Raw genomic sequence first — 10,679 nt, 5'->3', positions numbered from 1 at the left:
TGAGCGATGTTCCTGAGGTAGCAATATTTAAGGATATCACTCAAGTGTTCGCACGTAAAACCGTTTCACCATCTTTCAGCTCCACAAGTTTGAAAGTTTCACAAATCCCCAATCTAGGAGACGAAGTGGCAGCGACAGTGACTTGTTCTTCTGTCACAGCAAAAAAAGTTAGCAATTACAACGGTTCAAAAAAGAGGAAAAATACGTATACTCAGACCCTAACATCGGACAATACTGTTATCTTTTGTAGATTGTAGTTATCACTAAATGGCCCTGAAAGTAGTTGCACATAAATTCTTTTATTACTCTGTTTTATCTGGTGTCTTGAATTATCCTACCATTACTTCTTAGCAGAAGAGTTAGCTATGAATTGAATTTGGTTCTAAGTATAAAGTTTAAATCCATGTTATCTCTCAAATTTATAATGTTTTATCTAAAATATCTCTATCCTTGGCACTTATTATTTCTCTAAACTCTGTTATCTCAGTACTCAATTTCTTTTGACCTCGCAAGAGCGCCGACAGTTGAGAATCAGTTGCTTCTAACTCGGCTTTTGCCATCTCCAACTGTCTTCATGTCACTGCAAGTCGCTCTCTGGCTTCTACTCTTTGCTTTCGACCTTGTTCCAAGGCCAGGAAAAAAAAAAGTGAGAAGCCAACAAGAGTTGTTACGTAAGGAATTAATTTATAATTCACAATAATGTCGTGAGTTTGAATCATGTTGCCGATTTAATGATTTTGTCAGTGGACAATATGTAAGTATTTCTATAACTATTGTCTGAACATGAAAGCATGCTTTAATCTTGGTGAACATTTAAGCTGCAAATGGTCTAAATTTATTTTACATTCCAAAAAAATATACTAAGTGAGCTAGCAAGATCACATGATCAGTTGACGCTTGACAATTTTGGTTATTTTGGCAATTTTTTAACTAATCTCTATATATTATTTTGTTAATGGAATGCATTACGCAATAGTGCTGATACAAACAAGACGCCTAGATCCGTACTAATAATGACATTACAACCAGAAAATTAAAGTAACTAATTAAAAGATTAATCTTAATATTACTAAGCACACGCTAGCTCATTTTGGATATGATATGATATGGTTGGTCTCTAGAACAATCGAATAATCCATGACTGATGTTAGTAAGAACTCAGCTAAATCAAGATGCTGTCCCGGTGGGAAGGTTTTAGGGATGTTTAGAATGTAACGTAATTTTGTGTTATACAAATAAGTGAGATAAGTTTTATCTAATAACAGTTATACAAGTGTTTTGTTTTTTTTTTTCAAATCTTAATTATGAGAAATTATCTAGTGTATTTTAAATGTCATTAATTGAAATAACTGATTAAATATCATGCATAAAGAATATCTGAAAACCTGTGCAATGAAATTTGAAGACTTGCCATCACGACATGAAACTCAAATACCCAATACACTGATACGCATCCCTTCATAAATATCATTATCGTGGACTTCCCAACACGAAAAGTTGTGAGAGAAATCACAATGGCTCTCTTCTCACTCGTCAAACACTACTTTCCCCTGCGCTCTTATCTTTTTCATGCTTCATCATCCTTGTCCTGTTTTTGTTCAATCTCAGAACCAGAACAGACATGTCAGCACCAAAAACTCTGGACCGAACCGAATCAACCTATTCATTGACAAACCCAAGCACTCGGTAGGACCAAGCTATCATTCGTTGTGAGCGATGCTCTCGAGGCAGCAATATTTAAGGATATCATTCTAGTGTTTGAGCAAGTAAAGCCATTTCACCATCTTTCAGCTACACAAGATTGAAAATTTCACCCAAAAAAAAAAAACAAGAGTTGGCAAATATAATGGTTTCAAAAAAGAGGGGAAAAAACGTATACTCAGAGCTCTATTGTTCCCTTGAAAACCATAAGTTTATACCTATTGATTGCTTTCGTAGAAATAGAAAAGCTGAAAAGTGCACATTATGAAAGCACGAACCGATGAATGTCTGCACTGAGGACGCTGTGCAAAAGTGAATTCTATTGTTTCCGTCGAAACCATGAAGTTATACCAATCTCAAGGTTTTGGGCTTTTAGCAGCTGATACAATGAACAGCGACCCCCAACATTAGACAATACTGTTATCTTTTGGAGATTGTGGTTATCACTAAATGGCCCTGAAAGTAGTCACACACATATCTTTTTATTACTCTGTTTTACCTGGTGCCGTGAATTATCTTAAATATAAAATTTCAATCCATATTATCTCTCAAATTTATAATGTTTTATCTAAAATATCCTTATTAATTGTAAGTGGTTCCCACCATAGAAAAATCAACACATATTTGTTACAGTCGCCCAACTTAGCTAATTCTTTTAATCTCCTCAAATTAGTTATCAAGTTCTTAATGTTAAGGACTAGAGGTAGTACTGAGATCTAACAAAATAGTTTTTGATCAAGTTGTCATAAAGCCATATCATTTCAAGATTTCAAATTAAAGAATATTTCAATAGGCATTGTATTTTACTCAGAACTAAAATCTACTGATGCCTGGGATGCTCACAAAGACGTATAGACATGGATTACATATGGTCAGTGGTATGTGTGTGTGTGTCTTAGCTGATTAATATTTGATGGTCTGTTGACAAGCATATGACTCAATTTTATTTTAAAGTATTTAACAAAAAGTTTTATGATTTTGAAGGATGATTACTTTCTTAAGATCTGCTGTAAGAAACTGACCAAAGGATTAGATGTTGACACAAACAAAATCTTATGTATGAAAACTACATTATACATTTCTGTGTATTGAATATCTGTTATTTCATTTCTTGACACAACAGATTTTTATGCATGCAAATCTTTTTTTTCTTTAATGTATAAATGCTAAGCCATTTGTTGTTAGCCAATGGCTTGTTAGCTTAATAGCATGAAAGCTTTTCTATAAGTGAAAGGTTACAGTTCTATCCGTCTTCCCTTCACATATTTTTATAACTATTAACAAGGTATTCATGATCAACATACTTGAAAACTTATTCCATTTGCAGAATATATAAACAAGTTAGAGCCACTAACTTCTCTGAAGCAACTAATGCCGATTCCTCCAACATTCTCCCCTGTTTCTAAACTCTAATAACACCGAAACATAAAATTTGTGTTTTAAAGTAATTAACTTTATCAGTGCTAAAAAAAAAAAGTAATTAACTTTATCAATTCTTTATTTCTGGCAACATTTGTGAGTTAAAAAGAATAACAGGATTTCATTCATTAGTAATTATTTTCTCCTAGCATCATATCTACATTGGCACAAAAAAATAGTCAGAGACAAAATCCGTATAATATATTACCTCTAATCCTAAATATAAGATCTAGATTATAGTGTAATTTACACTACAAATTGAGTTTTAATATATTTAGGACTGGAGGTAATAATTGTTTTCCTCCCTTAAACACAATAGTTATAAATACACAAAAACCAAACAATCTGGCGCACTTCAAATTCTGTATAGTTAACTGTGCAAATTTAATTTGTCTGTGCAGTTACGCTTTAAAGTTATGCAGCATTTGTAAGCAAAAGTGTATATTTGTTTTGTCCCCGGTCGTTATCCAACGACCAACTGTCATAATCATATATATAAGTCAGTCTTAAGTACCTTATAATTTAAAGTATCATTAGAGAGGTTACACTTCCCTTATATTAATAGATATGGATCATCCATCGAGTATAAAGCCGAAAATCACAGTTTAAACTGTGTCCTGTTTTTCAGTTCAACATAGGCAAATATTGGTCTTCATCATGGGCATTATGGTTCCCTCTTAAATGAAATAAGAAAGCAATTAAGCAAACACTCTTAAATGCCAAAGGGTCTATCCTTGGCACTTATTATTTCTCTGAACTCTGATATCCTGGAAATCAATTTCTTGCCATCTTCTAAGAGACCCTGTAATTGAGAATCAATTCCTTCGAACTCAGTTTGTGCCATCTCCAACTGTCTTCGTGCCACTCCAATCCGCTCCTTGGCTTCTACTCTTTGCTTTCGAACTTGTTCCAAGGCACTGTCACATATTTCAAGCTCGGCCTCCATCACCTGAATTTCCTCTTCCACAGCCAAGACATCAAACATGTCAACACCCAACTGTACTCTTTTTCGAACTGAATCAACCCAGTCCCTGTCGAACCCAACAAAAGCTGCTTCACGCCGGTTAGCCTCCAAGGTTGACTTTTCTGATGCTGTAATGTTACATGGAGTCTTAGTGGCTAGCATGACCAAAATGTTAACTAGTACTCTGTAGGCCAAAGCTATTATTTGATTGGTAAGCTGTGCATGAGGTAGCAATAATAGTTGAGCATATTGCTTCAATGCTTGTGCAAGTAAAGCCATTTCACCATCATTCAAGTCCACAAATTGGAAAATTTCACAAATCCTCGATATAGCAGAAGGGCGAGCATCAGCACTTTGTGTTTCTGTTATATATAGTCAACAGAGTTAGCAGAGTGTTGAAAGGACAACATAAAATCATCATGTAAAGAGAAACACTTACGATCATGGAGAGGAGGAATAACATTAGGACCGTTTGTCAATTTTGTGGGAATCTCCTCTTGAACACTTGAATCTTTTGCTTCCTTTGTAACCTACACAAAAAGCCAAAAAAATCCAAAAGGAGAAAAAAAAAATGCAGTTTCCTCCATTTGGGTTTGTAATTTAGAATGAGTTGTTGTTCACATCTATTCCGTGAAAGATCAAAAAGACATAAAAGTCTTCTTGGTCCTTTTAAATTGCTTACCTGAATCTGAATTCGTTGATCTCACTGTCATCACAGCATCATCTTCTGCTTCATTCTCGTCTAGACCTTGTTCCATCGAATCTTTGATATTCTGAGAAATCTGAAAACAAGAATAAATAAGTCGCTGCTTCCCATACTGCATAAGTGTGTATTATAGTCATACTTTTCAATTTTCAAGAATCAAGAATTCAATTTTATTTCTCATGTTTCTTTTTCTTTCATACTTTTTGACAAAAAAATTAGGATTTAACTGAATAAAAATTACATCAACTTCATTGAATTTTTTCACTTAAAAAACTACAAGCTCAAAGAATAAAGTTCATGCATTTCAATTTTCAGTTTAATTACTACTTCAAAATTTTATGCATTCTTTTTTTTTTTTAAAGCATATCCCAGTTAATAATTTTTATACTATTTTTATAGTTGTTAGGATTTTTTATTATCATGGTTGGCAATTCGATCTCATAAAAATCTGACACACACACGCACACACATATATATTTACCTGTATGGTTTTTTTCTATTATTTTTACTATTAAACTGAGCAGTGAGAGTTTTAATACATTGCCAACTAATCAACCCCTACTAGGCAAAGAGAGAAAAAAGAAAAAACGATTTTTCAGCTCTGTCCTATTGAACAGGAAACAGAACAGGGCCTGTTTTTTTATTTTTGTTGATGAGCGCTTGATGTTCTTTGCTGTTTAAATTTTAATCCTATACACATTCGACAAATAGAGAAAAATTATGCTTACCTCTAAAGACCAAGAATTTAAATTACTTATAGTCACTCATTAATTAATTTAACAACTTTATTAATTAATTGTAGCAGCTTACTTCTGTTCTCGAAAAACCATCATCCGCAGTACAGCGGAGATTTCAATGATTTTGATCTTATATATATAAAAGATAGAATTGAAATGAAAGAATGGACTAGTAGAGAACAAGAATGAAAAATTGATATGCATTGTATTTATCTATTTGGTTATTTTTCGTGAGGCTCAAGGAATATAGTTCACTGACAATAAAATCAAATATTAAGAGCAAAGGCTAAATTGTACCTATTTTATCTTATTTCACTTGCACACCTTGTCTTTTTGGTTTTTTTTTTTAAACTACCCAAGGACAGTTGTGGTTAAAAATAATTGATATCCGATAATAAATACTACCTTAATCCTAATTATAAGACCTCATTTGTAGATTATAAGAACTCGTTTGTAATCTACAAACAAAATCTTATAATTAGAACCGAAAGTAGTATTAGATATGTATGTCGGTTATTGTCCTATAAATATTGAAGCTTTTCTTAATTGAAAATAACCACCAACAACAGATATGGATCATCCAGCAAATATAAAGGCCAAATTTAATTATGCAAGCATCAGAGACTTCAAACTCTGTCCAGCTGTTATTGGTTTGAACATAGGCAAGTCCCAGACTGTATCATGTGCATTACGGTCTGCTCAGAATTCTGGTGTTCTTGGAAATAGAAACGAAATAATAAAAGCTACAAATCAAAACACGCAATTAAATGCCAAAGGGTCTATCCTTGGCACTTGTTATTTCCCTAAACTCTGTTATTTCAGTAGTCAACTTCTTGTGACGTTCCACTAGAGCCGACAGTTGATAATCAGTTGCTTCAAACGAAGTTTGCGGCATCTCCCTCTCTCTTTGTGTCACTGCAACTCGCTTTCTGGCTTCTACTATTTGCTTTTGCTTTTGAACTTGTCCCAAGGCAATGTCACACATCTCCAGCTCGGCCTCCTTCACCTGAATTTCCTCTTCAGCTGCCAACACATCAGACATGTCAGCACCAAAAACTCTGGACCGAACCGAATCAACCCACTCTTTGTCGAACCCAAGTAAGGTTGCATCACATAAGTTAGCCTCCAAGGTTGACTTTTCTGAACTTGTGATGCTATAAGGAGTCTTGGTAGCTAGCACCACCAAAATATCTATTAGCACTCCGTAGGACCAAGCTATCATACGTTGTGAGCGTTGTTCCTGAGGTAGCAATAGTCGAGGATATCGTTCGAGTGCTTGAGCAAGTAAAGCCGCTTCACCATCTTTTAGCTCCACAAGTTGGAAAATTTCACAAACTCCCAATTTATAAGATGAAGTGCCAGTATCATCAGCAATTTGTGATTCTGTCACAGCCAAAAAAGCTAGCAAAGGGTTCAAAAGAATGAGCAAAAAAAAAAAAAAGTGTAATCTGATTCAGCTTACGGTGATGAAGAGAAGTAATGACTTGGGAAGCGATCGCTTTTATAGGCTTCTCTGATTCAGATTCCTCTTGAATACTTGTGCGATCTCCTGTTTTTGTAACAGTCTGCGTACAACAAAATGACTTATGCACTCTAACAGACGTCGACATGTGAACATGCAAACTAACTTATGCAGAGTAAGAGTAAAATCATCATACGGAAAACATCAATTTCTATAATTAGAAGAAGGTAACAAACTTACTAGTGCAGAATCTTTTCCAGAGAGATTATCAATTGGTCCTGTAGATCGTTTCCTTGAATCTGAATTAGTCGATAGAACTATGGTCATGGCATCATCTTTTGCATAATTCTTTTCAAGACCTTTGATGCTTTCAGTGATCTAAAAGTGAGACGAAATTAAGTTTCGGTTTCACACGTTACATAAGTGTCGGAGTACCACCCTCAGCTTTGGCAATGTTGTGAAAGACACTTTAAAAATGTACAAGTGTAGGAGTTCTATTTTTCAATGTCCAAGAATCAAGAATCCAAAAGCTTGTTGGTTAGTCATTGGATGTTGATTAATCATTAAAAAGGATTACAAGCCAGTCTTAACATTTATAACCTTTTCATACATTAAAAAGATATTGATCACCACACTTAAAATCATTTTATATCAGTAATAAACAGTGATTGGAAATGTCAATCTGATTGACTCTAAATTTGTCAAAATTGGAGCCACTGATATTCTAACGGCTTCTTTCTCTATTTCTTTTGTCCTCTGAATAGCATCACAAGATAAAATTTGTTTAACATTATTCCCATAATTATAAGTAGGCAAAAAGTAAAAGGAAAAAAGCATCTAGCAACTTCATAATTCATGGGGTATAGGTATATTAATAAGGATAATGCATTTTTTTCTGGTAACTATAATGCATTTACTTGTTCAGTAATGGGTGATACTTTGGTTTTCTTCCTTGAATCTGAATCAGTTGATTGAACTGCTATTGTGGCTTCCTCTGTTGCATCATCCTCTTGAGAGCCTTGCTCGTGTGTTTCCTTCACTAGCAACCTAGAAAACACAAAGAAATTTCTCTTCCAATTGTGTTCCTCCATAAATGAAAACATGCTATGAGTTTAAAATGATGAACTTACTGAACTAACCAATGTAGATGGACCACATTGCGAGCCTCCAACTTGTGAAACAATTGAGGAAGTAACCCACTGCAAAAATACCAAAAGATATGAAAGAATCTGTTGGTGTGTCATGCTTGTTTTGCTTCTTGATTTTGATGGCGTCAAATCCCAAATCAACAAATGAATAAAGAACTACGTTATCATGTATTGTAATGATCAAACTTGAAAATAACTTAGTCCTCTATGCTATAACGTACGTTATAGCACAGAGGTCAAAGTTCAATAAGTTCCTAGCACTCGGTAGGACCAAGCTATTATACGTTGTGAGCGATGTTCCTGAGGTAGCAATATTTAAGGATATCACTCAGGTGTTTGAGCAGGTAAAACCGTTTAACCATCTTTCAGCTCCACAAGTTTGAAAGTTTCACAAATCCCCAATCTAGGAGACGAAGTGGCAGCGACGGTGACTTGTTTTCTGTCACAACGAAAAAAGTTAGCAAATGTAGTTGTTCAAAAAAGAGGGGAAAAAACGTATACTCAGAGGTCTATTGTTTCCTTGAAAACCATAAGTTTAAAGTAATTATTTGTACATTTAACACCTTAAAATATTTTTTCAGTGACAATATGTATCCTAAAATATATTTTTATGGCATTGGGAACTCTAAAATATATTTCTAAAAGCACCTAGTATCTCAAGTTCAGTGTTCTTACTGCTACCAAGAAAATATATTAGAAGTTTTTTCAGTTGTTTTCAGTTTACTAAAATAACTTTTGATGTATCTAACATTTTAGAGTATTTTTCAATAGCACCCATATCATAAAATAATTTTTGATACAATCTGTTGTCCTTAAAGTATATTGTCAGTAGCAAATAAGCACATGAGCACATTAAACTTAGGGGGTGTTTGGATAGAAACCAAACCATGGTTTCAGAAGTGCTTTTACGGATTACGAAGTAAATATGTGGAGAAGATTACCTCATTTTGCGGAAAAGTGCTTCTGAAACCACGGTTTTGAGAATGCCAAACACCCCCTTAGAATAGTGGGTGGTTCTAAAAATATATTTTAGAGTATTAGATGCCATAAAGACTTATTTTAGTAGAAACTGTTATTAGAAAAATATTTTAAGATGTTGAATGTATAAATAATTACTTTATGATACTGGATTTTACTGAAAATACTTTAGAGTACTGAATGTTACTCATCTAAGTTATTTTACTCACTTAATTTTTTTTAACTTTTTAATGAAAGACAATTTTTGTGGCTTTATAAAATGTATATGAGGAGGATATTAATTTATTATTGGAATAACTAGCTTTCTTCCAACTCAGCGCCTCCTCCACCATTCAATCATTCATCCATTTGGCCCCTTGTGGCGCTGCGCACGACGTCGTCTAGGGAGCCGACAGGCAACGGAGGAAAAAGGCAAAGGAGGGAAGTCCAATTCGAAGAGGACCAGGGAAGCGTGAGCCCGTTTTCTTATAGGGGCTCGGGTCCCGCATGTCATCCCTTCAGATCATGACCAGGGAGAATTATAATCAAATTCTAAAAAAGAATAATTTTTAAAAAGTCTCGTTAACAGATAAGTTCTAGAATGAAGAATAATAATTTTTGTAACTTATTTTGTAATTTTTTTTTCTTGGGATCTCATTATAATTCTCCTTTATGATTATAGAAGGAATGATGACAAAATAAGTTAAAAAAAAATAGAAAAAAAGAAGAAAGAGAGTTGAGAGAACAGAAAACTAAGAAGGATGATGAAGGAAAGATTAAATATCTGAAATTGAGAATTCGATAAGCAATATATAACACGAAGAAACAGACTATCAACAAAAGCAAGTTCTAAGATTATCCAATTAAAAAAATTAGCACAATATTACCCAATCAAAAAAAAGTTCTATCCAAACTGTTTTTCTTTTTAACATATATAACATAAAGATATATTTTATTGTGAGAAATCAGAGTATGGTGGAATTCTTGATCTCTGCTTTATTAATAAATAAAAGATGCTTCCCCCTTCCTCTGTTACGCACCGCTTCTAAATAATTCACACACACACACACACACACACACACACACATATATATCAATAAAAATAGTTAAAAAGTATTAAATATATTCTAAAATTCAAGTGATTTTTTAATATTATTGTTATTAAATACCATGAACTTCAACATTATTAATTTTTTACTTTCTCTCACTACCTTTATTAAATATTTAAATATGGGAATATTTAAAAAAATATATTTAATATTTATTCAAACTATTAAAATGTCATGTAAAAAAATAATTTTTTATTCATACAAATATTATGAAATTTTCAAATAATTTTTAATTATATTAAAATATTTCATATGTTAAAAATATGTTATTTTCTAATTTATAAAATAAATTTTTAATTTCGTAGTAAATTTATATTTATGTAATAATTGGAAATACAACTATATTGTTCAAATCAAAGAGAACCAAGCGGCCTTCCCCCGGGGGAAGTTCTCTATCCATTGCAATCACACCCAATGAAAATATAAAGAGAAGACTTATAATGAGAATCAGTTTCCGATTTAAAAATCAAAGTTGT

This window comes from Neltuma alba, unplaced genomic scaffold (genome assembly GCF_004799145.2).
Source record: "Neltuma alba isolate B1F8T4 unplaced genomic scaffold, ASM479914v2 tig00010438_pilon, whole genome shotgun sequence".
NCBI classification, from domain to species: Eukaryota; Viridiplantae; Streptophyta; class Magnoliopsida; order Fabales; family Fabaceae; genus Neltuma; species Neltuma alba.
This window is presented reverse-complemented; position numbering follows the sequence as displayed.